General features: G+C 40.3%; 1 long non-coding RNA gene across 1 annotated transcript; it reads left to right on the top strand.

The window, feature by feature from the left end:
• Positions 1-2,905: 2,905 nt before the first annotated feature.
• On the top strand, positions 2,906-4,145 carry LOC124260272. Its single transcript, XR_006894046.1, has 3 exons — positions 2,906-2,936; positions 3,234-3,315; positions 4,076-4,145. It is a non-coding gene; the product is annotated as an uncharacterized LOC124260272 (long non-coding RNA).
• The last annotated feature ends 17,078 nt before the right edge of the window (positions 4,146-21,223 follow it).

The following is a 21,223-nucleotide window of genomic DNA, read 5'->3' as shown; positions in this document are numbered from 1 at the left end:
TTGTGTCCACTTCTCTCCTAACAAAAAGGGGCGGTGGGGTAGCCTAGTGGTTAAATTAAAGCGTTCGGGTTCGATTCCCAACATGATGACAATGTGAAGCCCATGTGTGGAGCCATGTTCTGCTGTCCTCCGTCGTGACATTGCTGGAATATTGCTTCAAGCGTCGTAAAACTAAACTCACTCACTCAATTGTTCAAGAGGCAGTTTGTGAGTCACACGGGAGCATGAATTACCCTTTGTATGCCAGCTTGTATAGACGTAAAAATATCGGCAATGCGGCTGTCCGAAATAAGTTCCATAGCGACTGCATTTTAGTTTGTCGGGACTTTTTGTTCAAGCAAAACAAATACAACTACTACTCTCTCAGTTAAAGCCACTTTTAAACGAAATTATTGGAGTGGGGCTTAACGTTGCGGTATTTAGCTTACATATTAAGAAGCGTCTTTCAGTTGGTTGGTTGGTTGTTTAACTCCGACCTCAGCAATATTCCAGCTATAAGACGGCGGTTTGTGAATGATCAAATCTGGACCAAACAATCCAGTGATCATCATCATGAGCATCTACTCAACTGGGATACAATGCTTGGGTCAACCAAGCCTTACCCATTAGTCGCCTCGCATTGGCTGCTGAAAACCAGGGCCTAGATTTTCGAAGCTCTCTTAGCGCTAAGATAGTCGTAAGTTAAGGTTAATGTATGGCACTTACGACTATCTTAGCGCTAAGAGAGCTTCGAAAATCTAGGCCCAGGGTGCCGTTGTACAAAACAACTTAGCGCTAATGTGATCAGACAGACAGACAGACAGACAGACAGACAGACAGACAGACAGACATTTTATTCAGTAATAGGCCACTGCCCAAAATACATTCATAAATATAATACAAAGTTACATGCGTTTTACCAGGGAGACTATATAGTGTTGTAGATTATCCCTGGTTTTACATAAAAAACATCAGAATCTCTTATTTTCCCAACATTATATAAAAATAGGCACAAATTATTTATAACATTTATGTTTTATGAAGTCATTATGTTTATAAAACTGTGTTGTGAAATAGGATGTTTCAAATATTTACCCAGAAACGTATTCCTTATATCTAAGTAGGCTTTACAATAAAGTAAAACATGTATTTCATCTTCAATTAAATTAAGATTATTTTTGTAGCAAAAAGGACAGAATCTTGAATAATAAGGGACATTGTTATATCTACCGGTCTCAGAGCTAAGTTTAAATTTACCGCATCTAAATTTTGTTAAACAATTTCTTAAATATGGGGCAATACCTAAACTGAGATAAGTTTCAACATTCAGGAGGGACTTGAAAAGAATATAATTAGAACACTTGGTTGTACTATGTAGGGATGAGTACCAATCTTGTGAAAGATTATCAGACAATCTTTGCTTTAAAACAGAAATGAAACCATCAATATCTCCAATATCCTGTGAAATCCAAACAAAGCCAAACCCAAATCTAAATAAAATATTCTTGATATGAGATGCCCATGTCGTCCGTCCAGATTCATCCAAAGACTTAAGCATTAAATAAAACTGATGAGGTAATCTACAACTTGGAAGAGTTAAAAGTCTACACCAATATTTAACTGCCCTTGACATATAAGTAAGTTGAAGAGGGAATCTGCCACATTCACCAAGAACCATATTGTTGCATGTATTTTACCAACTTTTAAGAGATATTTACATGTCTTTATCTGGATTTGTTCAATGATTTTACAATGGGTAACACCCCAAATTTCTGAACCGTAACAAAGAATAGGTTTAACCCTAGCATCAAATACTTTAAAAAGATCCGCACATGACAGATAACCTACTCTTTTTTTATATCTATAGATAGCCATAAGGGCTTTATTGGCTTGAGAAGCAAGAGTAGTGTGAGCTTTAGTCCAAACTAGCCTAGGAGTGAACACAATACCCAAGTACCTGTTGTATGAGACAACTTCCAGCCTTTGCCCATTAAGAAACCACTTTTCATACTGTCTAAGGGGCCCGCTATTCCTGAAAACAATAACTTTAGTCTTATTAATATTGACCTTCATACCGGTGAGTTGACAAAATTTTCAAGCCCATGAATCTTCTTCTGAAGCTGGAGAGCAGTATCCGAAACTGAGGAAGTCTCTGTCACCTTATGTCAGGCGTTATGTTACACATACATAGGCCCGCTATTCCTGAAAACAAGTCAAAAATAATTCAACTTTAGTCTTATTAATATTGACCTTCAGGTCCCCAGCAACATGTTTGGTGGATGCTTGTCGTAAGAGGCGACTAACGGGACAACTTGGTTTACTTTTCAAGCCACATGAACTCGATATTTCTTCTAAAGCTGGAGAGCAGTATCCGAAACTGAAACGTTCTCTCCGATTCACATAGCAGTCTTTGGGGTTCGGGTTATTATGCCCTCTCTTTACAACTTTCATGGAAGTCTGAAACGTTAAAGTCTCCGTCACCTTATACGTTCTCTCCAATTCACATAGCACCCGCTACGTTTTGGTATTATACATGAAATGAATGATGTATCCTCTCTCAGTCAGGTTACAAAATACAACATAATTATTTTGGCGATATTTCAGCAGGGGAACTGAAATTTTTTTGTTGGTACTTTTACATCTTCTGACGGATTTTCTTCCAGGGGATAGTGTCTTTGGCACTGACGTTTTAAATTACGTATGATATGCCATGAATGTTCATATTACCCATTCTCCTCTTTCTCAGTCGGTTATACATGATATCATATCATGTTTTGGTAATGATATGAGAAATTAAAATCTATGCATCCTGTCTCTGTAGGTGTAATGGATTGTGCAATCCCTCTCTGTAGGTGTAATGCATTGTGCAATCTCTCTCTCAGCTCATGTTCGGAAATGTACAACTCCAGTCTCTTCATTTCAGGTTCAAGACTTCGACAAGAGTCAGATTACCGAAGGTAAATATCTATAAATAATCTACCATTCACCTTAGGATCATAATCTAAAAGACCCGTGAAGATCCATGTTAGAATTGGTCTTCAGGAACACATGCTTGTCATCAGTGGCGATTAACGGGATCGGGTGGTCAGGCTCGCTAACGTGTTTGATCGACGTCATCGTATTCCAATTGCGATGCTCATTATGTAAATCACTGGATCGTCTGGTCCAGACAAACAAACAAGAATGAAGACAGGATTGAATGAGCGAACGAACGAATGAAAATCGTCTAATGTCATCTCATTAATTGTTCGCAGAAACCTTTGCCAACCTGAGGCAGAGGAGAGATGCTGGCCAGATCAATGAGGAAGACTTCAACACATATTCCGATCATCTCAGGTAAGTGTGTTTTCATCTAAAAATGTCATTCATTTGTCATTTGATTTTTGTTCTAATCCATCAGTCTAAGACACAGCGCTCGCAATAGCGGCAGCACTTATTTTCTTCGACTTCTTGGGGTGGCTGGGTAGCCTAGTGGTTAAAACGTTCGCTCGCCACGCCAAAGACCATTTCTGGTGTCCCTCGCCGTGATATTGCTGCAATATTGCTAAAAGCGGTGCTAACTAAACTCACTCACAAACTCTTCGACTTCTTTATAACGGGTCGGTGGGGTAGCCTATTGGTAAATCGTACACTCCCCGTGGGGGTACAATGTGTGAAGCCGATTATCGGTGTCCCCCGTCGTGATATAAATGGAATATTGCTAAAAGCGGCGTAAAACCATACTCACTCTTCTTCATAAGAGCGTTAGTAGGTATAGTAGCATATATTGCTAAGATGACCTGACCTTCACAGGTCAAGGCACCTTATAATTCGGGTTGTCAAAAGAGGCGACTAAACCGAACGTGATGGTCAGGTTAGGGTGACCTAGCCAGACCATTGCCATAATATCAAGCAATGTTTGTCGAGTACAGAATCAATTATTATTAGGCCGCCGATATCCAATATTTATGTCAGCAATGAATGAACGAACGAATGAACGAACGAATGAACGAACGAACGAATGAATTAGGTTCCGTACACTTTATTCATAACTGTGGCATAATAGCGAGGAATGATTCACATGCTGTATTCTACAAGAACTGCTTCCTTCTTGCAGAAAGATAATGAAGTGAGAAGTACTCCTCCACTACCGGATTGAAGTCAAATGGACAAACGGTGACGCCACAAAAATAAACATTAGTTTAATGTAACCCTTGTGTGTTTGTTATAATTACATCTTTGTTGTGGGGCAGTCGGGTAGCCTAGTGGTTAAGGCGTTGGCTCGTCGCGCCTAAGGCCCGGGTTCGATTCCCCAGATGGGCACATTGTGTGAAGGCCATTTCTGGTGTCCCCCGCCGTGATATTGCTGGAATATTGCTAAAATGCGGAGTCAAACTAAACTCACGCACTCACTCACTTTGTCTGTTGTAATTGTAGCATGTTTCTTGCCATGCTGACTAAACTCCACATGTCGACATGGGTCGAATTTTGACAGTAAAATCTGTCGCTTCATCCCAATCTTTTCCCACATTAAACACACTTGGATTTACGTAGGTTTATCAAATGTATGCCAATTGTGCTACAGAAACGAACTTGAAATCATGACATGTCAAGAGAAAGAAAAGCCATATTGGTTCAAATATAGTCTTAGATTAAATGTGTTGAAAGTTATTTCCGACATGTTTATGTACTTCACGCGTCTACATGGGTAGAATACCGCTTGTTGGATCGCGTCGTAGTGGCAGTGGGGTAGCCTAGTGGTTAAAGCGTTCGCTCGTCACGCCGACGGCCCGGGTTCGATTCTCCACATGGCTACAATGTGTGAAGCCCATTTCTGGTGTCCCCCACCGTGATATTGCTGGAATATTGCTATAAGCGGCGTAAAACTAACCTCATTGACTACACAGATATAACAAGGTTGGAATAGTAATATTCATAAGAATGTACGTATATATTTACGTCTTCTTAACTCCAACCGTACTGAATTTCCATTCCGACGTAACACAAAAACAACAACAAATACATTGCTCATTTTTCACACACACACACACACACACACATACTCACGCAAGCACGCACGCACACACACACGCACTCTGAAAATACACGTTTTGAAGTGAAAAGGTACAATTTGTGTCCACTTCTCTCCTAACAAGAAAGGGGTGGTGGGTTAGCCTAGTGGTTAAATTAAAGCGTTCGGGTTCGATTCCAAACATGAATACAATGTATGGAGCCATGTTCTGCTGTCCTCCGTCGTGACATTGCTGGAATATTGCTTCAAGCGTCGTAAAACTAAACTCACTCACTCAATTGTTCAAGAGGCAGTTTGTGAGTCACACGGGAGCATGAATTACCCTTTGTATGCCAGCTTGTATAGACGTAAACATATCGGCAATGCGGCTGTCCGAAATAAGTTCCATAGCGACTGCATTTTAGTTTGTCGGGACTTTTTGTTCAAGCAAAACAAATACAACTACTACTCTCTCAGTTAAAGCCACTTTTAAACGAAATTATTGGAGTGGGGCTTAACGTTGCGGTATTTAGCTTACATATTAAGAAGCGTCTTTCAGTTGGTTGGTTGGTTGTTTAACTCCGACCTCAAGCAATATTCCAGCTATAAGACGGCGGTTTGTGAATGATCAAATCTGGACCAAACAATCCAGTGATCATCATCATGAGCATCTACTCAACTGGGATACAATGCTTGGGTCAACCAAGCCTTACCCATTAGTCGCCTTGCATTGGCTGCTGAAACCAGGGCCTAGATTTTTCGAAGCTCTCTTAGCGCTGAGATAGTCGTAAGTTAAGGTTAATGTATGGCACTTACGACTATCTTGAAGCCTAAGAGAGCTTCGAAAATCTCTAAGTCCAGGGTGCTGCTTTACAAAACAACTTAGCGCTAATGTGATCAGACAGACAGACAGACAGACAGACATTTTATTCAGTAATAGGCCACTGGCCCAAAAATACATTCATAAATAAATATAATACAAAGTTACATGCGTTTTACCAGGAGATTATATAGTGTTGTAGATTATCCCTGGTTTTACATAAAACATCAGAATCTCTTATTTTCCCAACATTATATAAAAATAGGCACAAATTATTTATAACATTTATGTTTTTTGAAGTCATTATGTTTATAAAACTGTGTTGTGAAATAGGATGTTTCAAATATTTACCCAGAAACTTATTCCTTATATCTAAGTAGGCTTTACAATAAAGTAAAACATGTATTTCATCTTCAATTAAATTAAGATTATTTTTGTAGCAAAAGGACAGAATCTTGAATAATAAGGACATTGTTATATCTACCGGTCTCAGAGCTAAGTTTAAATTTACCGCATCTAAATTTTGTTAAACAATTTCTTAAATATGGGGCAATACCTAAACTGAGATAAGTTTCAACATTCAGGAGGGACTTGAAAAGAATATAATTAGAAGACTTGGTTGTACTATGTAGGGATGAGTACCAATCTTGTGAAAGATTATCAGACAATCTTTGCTTCAAAACAGAAATGAAACCATCAATATCTCCAATATCCTGTGAAATCCAAACAAAGCCAAACCCAAATCTAAATAAAATATTCTTGATATGAGATGCCCATGTCGTCCGTCCAGATTCATCCAAAGACTTAAGCATTAAATAAAACTGATGAGGTAATCTACAACTTGGAAGAGTTAAAAGTCTACACCAATATTTAACTGCCCTTGACATATAAGTAGGTTGAAGAGGGAATCTGCCACATTCACCAAGAACCATATTGTTGCATGTATTTTTACCAACTTTTAAGAGATATTTACATGTCTTTATCTGGATTTGTTCAATGATTTTACAATGGGTAACACCCCAAATTTCTGAACCGTAACAAAGAATAGGTTTAACCATAGCATCAAATACTTTAAAAAGATCCGCACATGACAGATAACCTACTCTTTTTTTATATCTATAGATAGCCATAAGGGCTTTATTGGCTTGAGAAGCAAGAGTAGTGTGAGCTTTAGTCCAAACTAGCCTAGGCGTGAACACAATACCCAAGTACCTGTAGTATGAGACAACTTCCAGCCTTTGCCCATTAAGAAACCACTTTTCATACTGTCTAAGGGGCCCGCTATTCCTGAAAACAATAACTTTAGTCTTATTAATATTGACCTTCATACCGGTGAGTTGACAAATTTTTCAAGCCCATGAATCTTCTTCTGAAGCTGGAGAGCAGTATCCGAGACTGAGGAAACATCATCCGCAAACATTAGAGCATATAAATTATTAACATCAGGTGTAATAAATATACCACGGCCACCAAATTGCTCCATACTTTCCATAAGCTGATTAATAAAGATAATAAACAATTGGGGACTGAGGATGCAACCCTGCCTAGTACCTATACTACAATCAAAATAACTTGAAAGACCTTGAGATGTTCTGACACAAGCTGACAACCTACCATACATTGATACAAGGATGTTATAGAATTTACCACCAACACCAACTTTTTTTAGACTTGACAGAAGAATTTCATGATTAACTGTATCAAAGGACTTGAGAAATCTATAAACAGACAATAGAACCTTCCTTTCTTCTTACATGAATGTTTCTGTACCATAGCTTGAAGTGAGAAAATGTGGTCAGTAGTAGAATAGTTACTCCTGAATCCTGCCTGAGCTTCATGAATAATATTCTTCTCCTCACACCAAACCTGTAACCTACTGTTGAGAATGGAAGTGAATATTTTACACACAGAATCAATAAGAGAGATACCTCTATAATTATTGGGGTTACTTTTTACACCAGATTTGTAAAAAAGGACAGATAATGCTTTTACCCCAAAGCACCGGAAAAATACTGTCTTGGAAAATCTTGTTAAACAACACTGTAAAATAATTGCTGATAAAAGTCTTAGAAGCTTTAATAAAGTTAATTGCAATACCATCTGGTCTAGGAGACTTGTTTTTTGCCAGTTTATCAATGTGAAGTAAGACTTCGTTTTCAGTAATGTCACAATTTAATGTTTTTTAGCTCTTCTTCCTTGATGGACTCTGAATTGATATCACTGTCATACTCATTACCAGAATTCTCAGTTAGAAGCCCTGAGAAGTAACTGAACCAGTCTTCACAGCTTATATCGTACGTAGTGTCACATGTTGAGGTTGAACCTGATTGCTTTAATGTTTTCCAGAATTCCTTTGGGTTGTCTCTTGCTGCAATAAGTTTCTCTTTTTGTACATCGAAGTATGCTCTTCGTTTGCTGTTAAAAGTCTTCTTGAAAGATTTACGTAGGGTTTTATAAATCACAATATCCAAGTTAGTGTCTCTATGATCTCTTTATGCTTTATATTTCATATGTTTTAATTGTTCGAGTTCTTGGTCCCACCATGGGGGTTGAGGTTTAGAGTTAATATCATGGTAACCTGAAATATCTTCTTATTGTGGTCTGCAGCTCGCTTATACATTTCAGTGAAAACATTTAATGAATCTTCAATATTGGTGTCTATACAGTGATATAATTTACTACGTAGATTTTCAAACAATTCTTGGAACTTAGAGATAAATAGATCACAGAACTCTCCATTCCACACATATTTAGTCCATATTGTTGTTGAATTACTCTCTGCAGAATTACTAGTTGGAGAATTTGATAGTACAGTTGGCTGTAGTGCACCAATCATGTTGGGTAGCAGGATGTTCTGAGAGCAGTAAATAGGGAAGTGATCAGACACATCACAAGTACCAACACCAAAATCAGCAACTCTAGGAAACACTGGTGTCGATGCAATCATGTAGTCTACTAGACTAGAACCGTTATGTGCAACACAAGTAAACTGCTCTTGTTTATCCTCAAATAGTCTACCATTCATGATATGGATTCCAAATGTACAGCACAATTCCATCAGTTTTTTGCCAAAGTTATTATGATATAAGTTATCTTTACTTGATCTTGGCATTTCAAAATCATCTGAAGGATAATCATCAACATCTCTCACAATAAAATCAATGTTATCGTTAGGGATGAAGTCCAAAAAGTCTTTAGTCCTAGCATTTAGGTCAGCAGCTAGAAATAATTGTTTGTCCGGGTGATCAGCAGCTATAGTGTTTATATAATGTTCAAGGGTGTCAGTTCCATCATTGTCACTATTGTCATACACTGGAGAGCCCTCTGGTGAGATCTAATGTGATCAATGACCTATGAACGTCTTAGCGCTAAGACTGTTTTTCACAACGACACCCGGATATTGACGGGTCGGTGCGCGTCCAGTTGTGCATGGCTTTCTTACCCTCATTGCGAATACATGTACCTCATGTTAATACAATTTTTGTTGGAGCCATTCTAATTCACAATGCCATAACCCGTGGAATTGTCATTAACGCCTGTTGGCGTCACTGACTTTAGTACGTTCATAATTTTTCATAGCTTCATACTTTTATCCCAATGGCATCTGTTTTGGCAGGGGTGGCCTAGTGGTTAAAGCGTTCGCTCGTCACGCCAGAGACCCGGGTTCGATGCCCAGCATGGGTACACTGTTTGAAGCCCATTTCTGGTGTCCTTCGATACCCGTGAAGGTCCGGGTTAGAATATTGATCATCAGTAACCCATGCTTGTCGTAAGAGGCGACTAACGGATTCGGGTGGTCAGGCTCGCTGGCTTGGTTGACACATGTAATCGGTTCCCAATTGCGCAGATTGATGCTCATGTGGTTGATCACTGGATTGTCTGGTCCAGACTCGATTATTTACAGACCGCCGCCATATAGCTGGAATATTGCTGAGTGCGGCGTAAAACTAAACTCACTCGAGTTCGAGGAATCAGTGCATACGTCAACTACATGTACATAGGGTGATAGGCCTTTGATGTTCGGTATACAAGGAGTCTGTTTCTTTAGGCCGAGCAGGTCAAGGGTCCGAATTCTACCTTTTCCGTGTACTTTGTGTAACCCCCACGATTACGTGTCTGATCGTGACGCCACTTCCACAGAAATTACTAACTCATAGTTTAACAGCGACCTTACACTGTCACAGTCGCTCTGTCAAACAATAGTGTGTAGATATATTGCTATTGTGCTGTGGAGTGGTACGTTTATATACACTCCTGAAATGAATAACTGTGCATTATTTGATGCTATGCACAGTTACTTTTTTCCGTTGGTATAGGTCCGACTCCTATTCTCGCGGGTTTCCTATTCTCGCGGTAAACACGTTTTCTGCCGAAATCGCCGATGCGCGACACTTAGCGGTTGTTTACATCACCGACTGGTAACTAGGAAGTGGACCAAGTCTGTGAGTGATCAAAATCTTGCAGTGTCACGAATATTGGGGAGTTTATACCAACTTGGACATATCATTACTTTTCCCGCCCTTTCCGGCAGGATTGCTCTTACATACACTCAATAACGTTAATTCCTGGTAATACCGCGAGAATGGGAGAAGCCTCGTTTCGTCAATGGCGGATGGCATTGTTTATCACCGGGCTCACGAGTGGTAATTCACCTGATGGATCTGGCAGCTGATAGATGTAGATGTTAGAGGAGAAGGCCCTTCATTTAAAACAACAAGCATGAATACGATAAGAATTGTTTGTGTTATTTTTTCAGCCGATATCCGTAAGTACCGCGAGAATAGGAAACGCCTTCCATATCACTAGTTTAAATATCCCATAAGAAATGTTCATATTCTGGATCAGACAATCCAGTGACTGACATCAGTAGCATCGATCTGGGAAACAATGACAAGCACCAACCAAAGCACCACCACCACCCCCACCACCCCACCCCCACCCCACCCCACCACCCCGGTGTCGTTAGTTGCCTCTTACGACAAGCATGGGTTTCTGAAGACCAGTTCATTTTTGTAGTGGACACAGAAACGAATTCGTCGCGTTAACAAAAATATTATTTTTTTGAGTTTTGCCTTACAAATACATGTACCTGAGTATATACTCACTTTAGCAGCGTTCCTGATGACAAGAAACACGCACACGAGGGAGACTACTACGTAGAATCTGAATGACGACATATTGACTGAAAGTTAGTGAGTGAGTGAGTTTAGTTTTACGCCGCACTCAGCAATATTCCAGCTTTAAGGCGGCGGTCTGTAAATAATTGAGTCTGGAACAGACAATCCAGTGATTAACAGCATGAGCATCGATCTGCACAATTGGGAACCGATGACATGTGTCAACCAAGTCAGCGAGCCTGACCACCCAATCCCCGTTAGCCACCTCTTACGACAAGCATGGGTTACTGAAGGCTCATTCTAACCCGGACCTTCACGGGTATTGACTGAAAGGGATCACTCTATAACGAGGATGTCAAAATTCCATTTTACAGATCGGTCAAATGTTATACTTACTGACAATTTCAAAGTTTTTAATCATGTCGAGAGGTTCGTTCATGTAATGTAATATAAAACGTCAGTGCAAGAATCTTGACTATTCGCCGTCTGGACATAATTTATTTAATTTAAATTTAATAAAAATTGATTCCATTAAAACTTACTCCATTTAACGTAAAGGAGCAAAATGGCTATGTAATCGATAAGAATGAACCACTGAGAACCACTAAGAAAAGTCATGTTTTCAAGATTTCTTTTATAAATCCCAGAAAACAAAACTCACCACCAGATTGCCTGTATAGTTCGTGACGTCATATTAAATTAGTTCAATGTTATTATGCTTATTGACATGGGAAAGAGAGATCGGAAATAGTAATCATCCAATTCACAAACTGCATCTGTAACAGCCATACAATCTGCTACGCTGTCTTACAGAGACTAAATTATTAATTGATTTAGAATACATGTAAAACATTAGCTTTCTAACATCATTTAATGAACATCTGTTGAATATCGATTAGGTGTGGTAATTTAAAAACTAATGCAATCAGAGCAATTAATTAACTAGACTTCCAGATAAAATATTTTAAAGTTTCAATTTCACACCACTGGAAGTAACTGCAAGTAACTTCTCTAAAATCAGTGAGTAAAATGTGTTGTTGACTGTTAATAAACTTGAATGCTTACACTTCTCTATTGTGGCATCTGCAGCAGAATATAGGCGAGGGGAGGTGCACGTAACATAAATATAGGCCAGTTCATCTCACATGAAACAAAGACTCGTGGCAGTTGACGGTGAGGGTGTTTGAGGATTCCACGAGTGCTTGTGTCATTTGTCTCGTGGTTGGTTATGTGTGTCGAGATGCTCGAATTTAGTATCCTACGGTAACATTCACGTCTTGTCACGTATTGTGTAGTTTACAGTGTCAAGTCGTCTCGTTCTCGCTTTGTCTCGTCATGCTGAATCTCATTCTCGCTTTGTCTCGTCACGCTATATTTCATTCTCGCTTTGTCTTGTCATTCTGAATCTCATTCTCGCTTTGTCTCGTCATGCTGTATTTCATTCTTACTTGGTCTCGTCACGTCATATTTCATTCTTGCGTTGTCTCGTCATGCTGTATCTCATTCTCGCTGTGTCTCGTTACACTGTATATCATTCTCGCTTATGTCTCGTCATGCTGTAATTTATTCTTGCTTTGTTTCGCCATGCTGTATCTCATTCTCTCTTTGTCTCGTCACACTGCATCTCATTCTCGCTTTGTCTCGTCACGCTGTATCTCATTCTCACTTTTGTCTCGTCATGCGTTATTTCATTCTTGCTTTGTCTCGCCACGTTATATTTCATTCTCGCTTTGTCTCGTCATGCTGTATCTCATTCTCGCTGTGTCTCGTTACACTGTATATCATTCTCGCTTATGTCTCGTCATGCTGTAATTTATTCTTGCTTGGTCTCGCCACGTTATATTTCATTCTAGCTTTGTCTCGTCACGCAATATCTCATTCTCGCTTTGTCTTGTCATGCTGTATCTTATTCTCGCTTTGTCTCGTCACACTGTATCTCATTCTCACTTTTGTCTCGTCATGTTGTATTTCATTCTTGCTGTGTCTCGTCACGCTATATTTCATTCTTGGTTTGTCTCGTTACACTGTATATCATTCTCGCTGTGTCTCGTTACACTGTATCTCATTCTCGCTTTGACTCGTCACACTGTATCTCATTCTCGCTTTGTCTCGTCACGCTGTATCTCATTCTCACTTTTGTCTCGTCATGCTGTATTTCATTCTTGCTTGGTCTCGTCACGTTATATTTCATTCTCAGCTTTGTCTCGTTACACTGTATATCATTCTCGCTTTGTCTTGTCATGCTGTATCTCATTCTCGCTTTGTCTCGTCACACTGTATCTCTTTCTCACTTTTGTCTCGTCATGTTGTATTTCATTCTTGCTGTGTCTCGTCACGCTATATTTCATTCTTGCTTTGTCTCGTCACACTGCATCTCATTCTCGCTGTGTCTCGTTACACTGTATCTCATTCTCGCTTTGTTTCGTCACACTGCATCTCATTCTCGCTTTGTCTCGTCACACTGCATCTCATTCTCGCTTTGTCTCGTTACGCTGTATCTCATTCTCCCTTTGTGTCGACAGACTGCATCTCATTCTCGCTTTGTCTCGTCACACTGTATCTCATTCACTCTTTATCTGGTCATGTCGTGTCTCACTCAAGCTTGGTCTCGTTGTCTTGTTCATAAATATATTTTTGGAGCACTGTGGATTTTGAAATTTATTAAGGATATTCTTTCATTCACAAATGAATTTATTAAATATTGCAAAGTGTGCGTCTATAGTAATTAGTCTGTGAATAAAACAGTGACACAACATCATCGACACAAATGGATATCAGATGGGCAGATTCTGTGACTGTAACGTCGAATCTTTTCTCTGACAAGGCTGTCTTTATACTTGACACACGAAATTCCCGATTTCATTAAACTGCAGCGAAACCGCTTGGCTTTTGATATCGCAACAAACCCAGTCATCGCTCAAAATATATAAAGTGTTTAGTGCTGACATCAAACAACCCAAATTCCGTAATTCATCGCAGTACATAAAAACCGTTTCACTTATACAAGATCACCAGAGTCTAAATGTTCGATCCAACGACACATGTGTCTTACGTAAATTGAAAATTGAACGTCATCAATAATTCTTACCATCAGCTGTCACAACTCTGGTTCATCAGATGTATATGTTCATGTGTTACAAACACCTGTCACAGCCCACAGACCGCCGTACAAGCCTGACTAGGTAAGTATAGGAAAGAGAACTCATTTCAAATTCATATCCATCAATATGTACATATTCATATTGATATCAGTTTATATTTACAAGTATGTATTTTCTATGATAATAGCAATGATGCAATGATGACCATGACTGTCTAATACCTTGTCAGTGGATTCCCAGCACTAGCACAGACGAAGGATCTGAAGATACACGATGGCTTGGCTCAGTCTTTTCGTTACCATTCTCTCCACACAGTGGTCCATCCATGGCACGGCCAGGATTATGTAGAAGTCGTCATGAAGATACACGATGGCTTGGCTCAGTCTTTTCGTTACCATTCTCGCCACACAGTGGTCCATCCATGGCACGGCCAGGATTATGTAGAAGTCGTCATGAAGATACACGATGGCTTGGCTCAGTCTTTTCGTTACCATTCTCGCCACACAGTGGTCCATCCATGGCACGGCCAGGATTATGTAGAAGTCGTCATGAAGATACGCGATGGCTTGGCTCAGTCTTTTCGTTACCATTCTCTCCACACAGTGGTCCATCCATGGCACGGCCAGGATTATGTAGAAGTCGTCATAGAAAATTACAATTACAAAGTTCACAGGAATAAGCTTATTTAAAGCCTGAGACGTATTCAAGCCAACAAACCTGATCTTGTTCTTGTTGATAAAAGGACGAAATCATTTAAATCCAATTTTCTTTGTCCCTTTTAAAAACATGTTGAATAACAAGATTCAGGAAATACAATGTCATGCGGACCTCGACTTTGAAATGTCATACTTGTCCATTGTCATCAAGCGCCCTATTGTACTCGGTGTCCATCTTTTGGTACCTCCTGACCTCTTGATGCAGATGAGGAGTGTACAGGGCTTTGCTGACAGTGACACAGCCCATCTGACACTCTGGTAATGAAGAATTCTTCAGTGTTGGAGGTTCTCCACATTCTCCGAAGAGGTCTGGGTTGGCCCCGAAGTCCCGTTGTCTTGGCTGCGAACCCTCTGCGCTGCATTCATATATTTTCATCTGCACAATATATATGATACATGTATTTGTATTGTAATGAAGTAATCCATGCTTGTATCAAGAACCTATGTTACGTGACGTAACTTACCGTTTATAGTTATCAAACTTTCGTTGAAAATATGTTCATATTTTATTTGGACAAACTATTCAACATTAAATATTTTTACATTACACATACCAGATCATGCGAGGTGTTCATCACATGGTTTGAAAAAAAATACACTTTTCCAAATCAGTGTGAAAGCGAGAGATATTTACGCAACTAGTACCATGCTTATTGTCTAGACAGATGCTAGATTGAGTATAACTAAGACTATGCGATACTAGTACAAATGTTATGTACAAGATGCGTTAATATGTGTATTCCATCGGTTATAGATTCAAGTGGTTGGTTGTTGTTTTACTCCGCACTCAGCAATATTACAGCTATAAGACGGCAGGTTGTAAATAACCGAGTCTGGACCAGATAATCCAGTGATCAACATCATAGTCATCTATCAACCAAGTCAGCAAGCCTGAACCCCCAAATCCTTTTAATCGCTTCTTACGACAAGCATGGGTTACTGAAGGTCAGTTCTTGCAGAGATGCGTCCCTTGAGCCTGCAAGAATCCTGGGATCGTGGGTTTAAATTCTGATTCATCATGATTTTGTTCCGGGGTTTATGCACCATACCTATGACAGAGCCTTTCACCACGCTGAAAACCCTGATGAGTATGAACTACTATTTGAAGCGTCGTAAAATCAAAAAGGTTTGCCTGATTTTTCCCAACATAAAACTTTCGGTACAAAACCCCTATCAACAGTTGAACGCTAAAGTGAGTGGGTGAGAATGGTTTTACCCCACTTTTATAAATATGTCAGCAAACACAAGGCGGTTAACACCTGAAATGACCTTAATACATTGTACTCATGTGGGGAATCGAACCCGGGTCTCCGGCGTGATGACTGAAAACTTTAACCACTGGGCTACCCAACCGCCTCCTGTAGGTTAGATTTGTGCTACCTTTAGGATTATTTTGTTTAAGAGTGAGTGAGTTCGTTTAGTTTAACGCCGGAATTAGCAATATTCTTGCTATATGGCGGCGGTCTGTAAATAATCGAGTCTGGACCAGACAATCCAGTGATCATCAGCACGAGCATCGATCAACGCAAATGGGAACCGATGACATGTGTCAAACAAGTCAGCGAGCCTGACCACCCGATCCCGTTAGTCGCCTCCTAAGACAAGCATGGGTTACTGATGATCAATATTCTAACCCGGATCTTCGCGGGTTTTTTGTTCAAGACTTTTCCGTTCAATTATCAATTTTAGTTCTGTGAAACGATCCATTAATGTTTCAGATTGCTTTCAATAAACCACGATGTCGTCGATCAGAATCTACGCAGTTATCGCACTTGTTTGTCTGTTTCTGGTCATTGAAACCAGTGCATACGATCACAAATACACGGCCCAAGCTGTGAGTATAACTCTTCAAATGTCTTTTTTTAATGTTTCACAAATATCCGATACCTCTCTTCGTCAAGATCTGCATCCCATATGTCGGAAGTCATGATACATGAACTCTCTTCTCTTAATTAAATGGGAAGTTCCGAATGGAATTAATAAGAGTCGTGCTGCGTTGTTGATATTTGAAAACTACAGTTACGTCTTCCAATGACCGTTATTAACAGAGGAGAACAGAAACTATACTAAGAATATTTCATCTTTTGTTTAATGTGTGATTAAAGTATCTTTATGTAGTTTTGGTATACCCAAAAGATGAATTCACTGGCTCTTAGTGAGCTTTTGGATAACCCTCAAATTGATATACTTTCTTTTTTCCCTCAGTATAATTTCGTAGCTATGGGTTCTGTTCTCATGCATAAACCAATAGTAAACAGGCCGTGAACCCCAACCCAAAGCCATCATTTTTTACTTGAATAGCCACAGAAAGTCGCGCACGTACCTTTAAGATTTGTATTCATCATGTGCGGTCATAGAGGGTTATTTTGAATTACCGTATCAGATCTGGTTTTATGCAGATTTTTTTTAATTCGTCATACAACACTATTAAAAAGTTTGATGACGTACTGAATATGGATTCACTCTTGCTGTTTAAACATGTCCTTATGTTGAACTGAATATACAATCCAAATCTGCAAATTTCTAGGCTTTTGCGGATAAAGCAAGAGAGAGAAGGGCCGCTGAAAGTAAGTTTAACATCTCCCTATTATAATCGTTCTCGCTGCACCAGGGCGTTGGGGTAACCTAGTGGTTAAAGCGTTCGCTCGTGACGCCGAAGACCCGGGTTCGATTCCCCACAAGGGGAGCCCTTTTATCTGGTGTTCCCCGCCGTGATATTGCTTGAACATTGCTAAAAAGTGGCGTAAAACCATACTCACCCACTCACTAACTCAACTTTGTTTGTTTGTTTCTTAAACGAAAATAACTATGACATCACCCTACCATTAACGTTGTTGCCATACCTAGACTTTTAGCTGTGTGTTTGTTCAACCAAAGTAACTTCTTTGAGTGGCATTTTAGAAATTGGGGTGTACATTTTTATGGATAACCACTTCTTTGTTTCGTGAGTGCGACGTTTCGATACAGATTCTTGTACCATTGTCAAGGTGGAATCTAACATCAGCTGAAGTGGATGTATATATGCTGCGTGTGAAAAGGAAAACAACCCAATTAACATAATGGCTTAACAGTTAGTTGACAACGCCAGTTAATAGCAAAGGGTAAGACGTGGAAGCCAGAGATGTACAAATCAAAGGAGTAGTTTAAACTGGGAGATGTATATTCTTTTGTTTGGGCTCGTTGGAGGACTGCATCATAATCCGAAGGAAGGACTGACTGACTGAGTTTGGTTTTACGCCGCTTTTAGCAATATTCCAGCAACATCACGGCGGGGGACAACAGAAATGGGCTTCAGACATTATACCCATGTGGGGATCTGAAGGAAGGAAGTACAAACATCCTACTTACAGCTCGCTGGCGTCAAGCAGTTGACAATACACTGACAACTGGAGGCCATCCCTGATAAGTTGTTCATTGTTACATATGCATGCATATACATGCATATGGTTGTCATTTGCAGGTTTTTATAAGTTTGGATAAGTAAAATACCTTATAAGTAAACAATTTTGTCGAGTCCCTTGAAATTTTACTTATCAGGTTTCCACTGTATATTTGATCTCGGTTGATGGTGGGCTTTTGGCGTTTGATTTGAATGGCTTCGGTGAGTTTGCGTTTGGTCTAGTCAGTTTGGTTTGGTCTAGTCCGTTGATAGCAAGAATGGCGATGCCAGACCAGTCACAAAAACTGTCTAATGTCATGGTGTGTCGTGTAGGTACAATAACTGTCTTATGTCATGTAGGTACCATTGCGGGTCTGAAGAAGAAGAGGGATGCTGGGCAGATCAGTCAAGAAGACTTTGACCGTTACTCGGAACATCTCCTCAAGTATGTGTGTTTACATACATTCGATTGTTAAACGTTTGTCATATTTGTAACGAAAAATGAGGCTTCTCCGCCGATTGATTCTCAATCAGTTGTACGAAAAACGTTTCAGTTTTAATTTTTTATTGAAAACGCGCCATCGAGAATGCGAATCAAACTTGACATGATGGCGCTACTTAATGTTTGATTTGAGTCCCTGTGTATTTGTCTCGGTTGAAGTCGCAAACGTCGGCATTGTCCTGTGTTAGAAACGGTCCTTTTGATAGCATTGGATAATTTGTGTGCGTGTGCGTGGTGTGTGCGTGTTGGTGTGCATATGTGTGTGCGTATGCGTGTGCGTATGCGCATGTTTGCGCGTGTGTCTGAGTCTGGGTTTGAGGGAGAGATGAAGAGAGGTGAATGTGTGTGTTTTGTGAGACATTGTCGAGCTCGAATATCTCAATATCTGTCCGTTAATGTTTTGTGGTTTTTTTTGGAGGAGGACATAATTGCATTTGATTTGGGGTACTGTTTTGTTTGATGTTAAGAGGTACAACTTCCTTTATCTTGCAGCAAGCTGAAGTAATAGTGATGTCCCATCCTCTAGATGAGTTCCGGTACAGTGTAAGATTAACAAAAACTCAGTGAAATAAATACCATTGCGTTATATGACTTGTTTGTTTCATGTTCATCTTATCTGTTTATTTCTAAACCGACTTGCATTCAAGATTATTTCTGATGACGAACTGCATTTACGGCCCAGGGCCCCGTTTCACAAAGCTCTCGTAAGCCTAAGATCTCGTTACTTTTCTCGTAGCATTCGTACCTCCTATGTTACAGTAATGGAGGTACGAATGCTACGAGAAAAGTTACGAGATCTTAGGCTTACGAGAGCTATGTGAAACGGGGCGCTGGTCACTGGCTGTGTAGTGAACTCGAACATCGCGTTACAGTTATACCACACGAAAACTATATAGTGGTCCTTTGAGTTCGCCATAACCCTACTTTACTGTATACCGATGATTCGTCCTTGTATCAAGTGAGTGGATTCTCATTGGCTACATGCGGGGATATATGTCTTTCCCACCTTGGCTAGAACTGTCTACAATAGCTAACATCTGAACTGTATGTGTTATACACGTATCACTCGTTTTAGGCACGATGTGGCTGAAATGCTGCCGATGTGACTCCTCAAAGGCCCTCACTACTCTGACATGTAAGGTATACAGTAATATGCCGTTTTCTTACCAATACAGTAACTCGATACATATCAGCCCCATTTCTACCCGTGAAGATCCGAGTTAGAATATTGATCTTCAGTAGCCCATGCTTGTCGTAAAAAGCCGACTAACGGGATCGGGTGGTCAGACTCACTGACTTGGTTGACACATGTCATCGGTTCCCAATTACGTTGATCGATGCTAATGTTGTTGATCACTGGATTGTCTGGTCCAGATTCGACTATTTACAGACCGCCGCCATATAGCTGGAATATTGCTGAGTGCGGCGTAAAACTAAACTCACTCATTCACACACAGACCCATTTCAGCGAACGGAACTGAGCACATCGGATTGTAGAGGGAGATAACTCTAGGTATGTTATGTTGATAGTGCTCAGTCTGAAATGACATCCATTGAACTGCCCGCTTGTCATTCCTATTGAGAGAGTTTGAGCCTACATGCGAAACTTATGTCCACCGGATACATGGCTTTGATTTTGTTTGTCTAGACGTGAGGTTGGATAAGCTTATATTGTCTAGGGTGCATCACACAATATAGCTCGTCTACCGGCTCGGTGTACACACATGTAGGTTCACACACAGTGTACATCACACAATATAGCTCGTGTACCGGCTCGGTGTACACACACGTAGGTTCACACACAACGTACATCACACAATATAGCTCGTCTATTGACTGTGTCTATACACATGTAGGTTCACACACAGTGTACATCACACCATATAGCTCGTCTACCGGCTCGGTGTACACACATGTAGGTTCACACACACTGTACATCACACATATAGCTCGTCTACCGGCTCGGTGTACACACATGTAGGTTCACACACACTGTACATCACTCAGTATAGCTCGTCACCATATAGCTCGTCTACCGGCTCGGTGTACACACATGTAGGTTCACACACACTGTACATCACACCATATAGCTCGTCTACCGGCTCGGTGTACACACATGTAGGTTCACACACACTGTACATCACACCATATAGCTCGTCTACCGGCTCGGTGTACACACATGTAGGTTCACACACACTGTACATCACACCATATAGCTCGTCTACCGGCTCGGTCGTACACACATATAGGTTCACACACTGTGGTTCATCACACCATATAGCTCGTCTACCGGCTCGGTGTACACACATGTAGGTTCACACACACTGTACATCACACCATATAGCTCGTCTACCGGCTCGGTGTCACATGTAGGTTCACACACACTGTACATCACACCATATAGCTCGTCTACCGGTCGGTGCATCACAACACACATGTAGGTTCACACAGGTATATAGCTCGTCTACCGGCTCGGTGTACACACATGTAGGTTCACACACACTGTACATCACACCATATAGCTCGTCTACCGGCTCGGTGTACACACATGTAGGTTCACACACACTGTACATCACACCATATAGCTCGTCTCACACGCTCGGTGTACCGGCTCACACG

Source organism: Haliotis rubra, unplaced genomic scaffold (assembly GCF_003918875.1).
Source record: "Haliotis rubra isolate DU_JTF1 unplaced genomic scaffold, ASM391887v1 Scf759, whole genome shotgun sequence".
Taxonomy (NCBI): domain Eukaryota; kingdom Metazoa; phylum Mollusca; class Gastropoda; order Lepetellida; family Haliotidae; genus Haliotis; species Haliotis rubra.
This window is presented reverse-complemented; position numbering and strand designations above follow the sequence as displayed.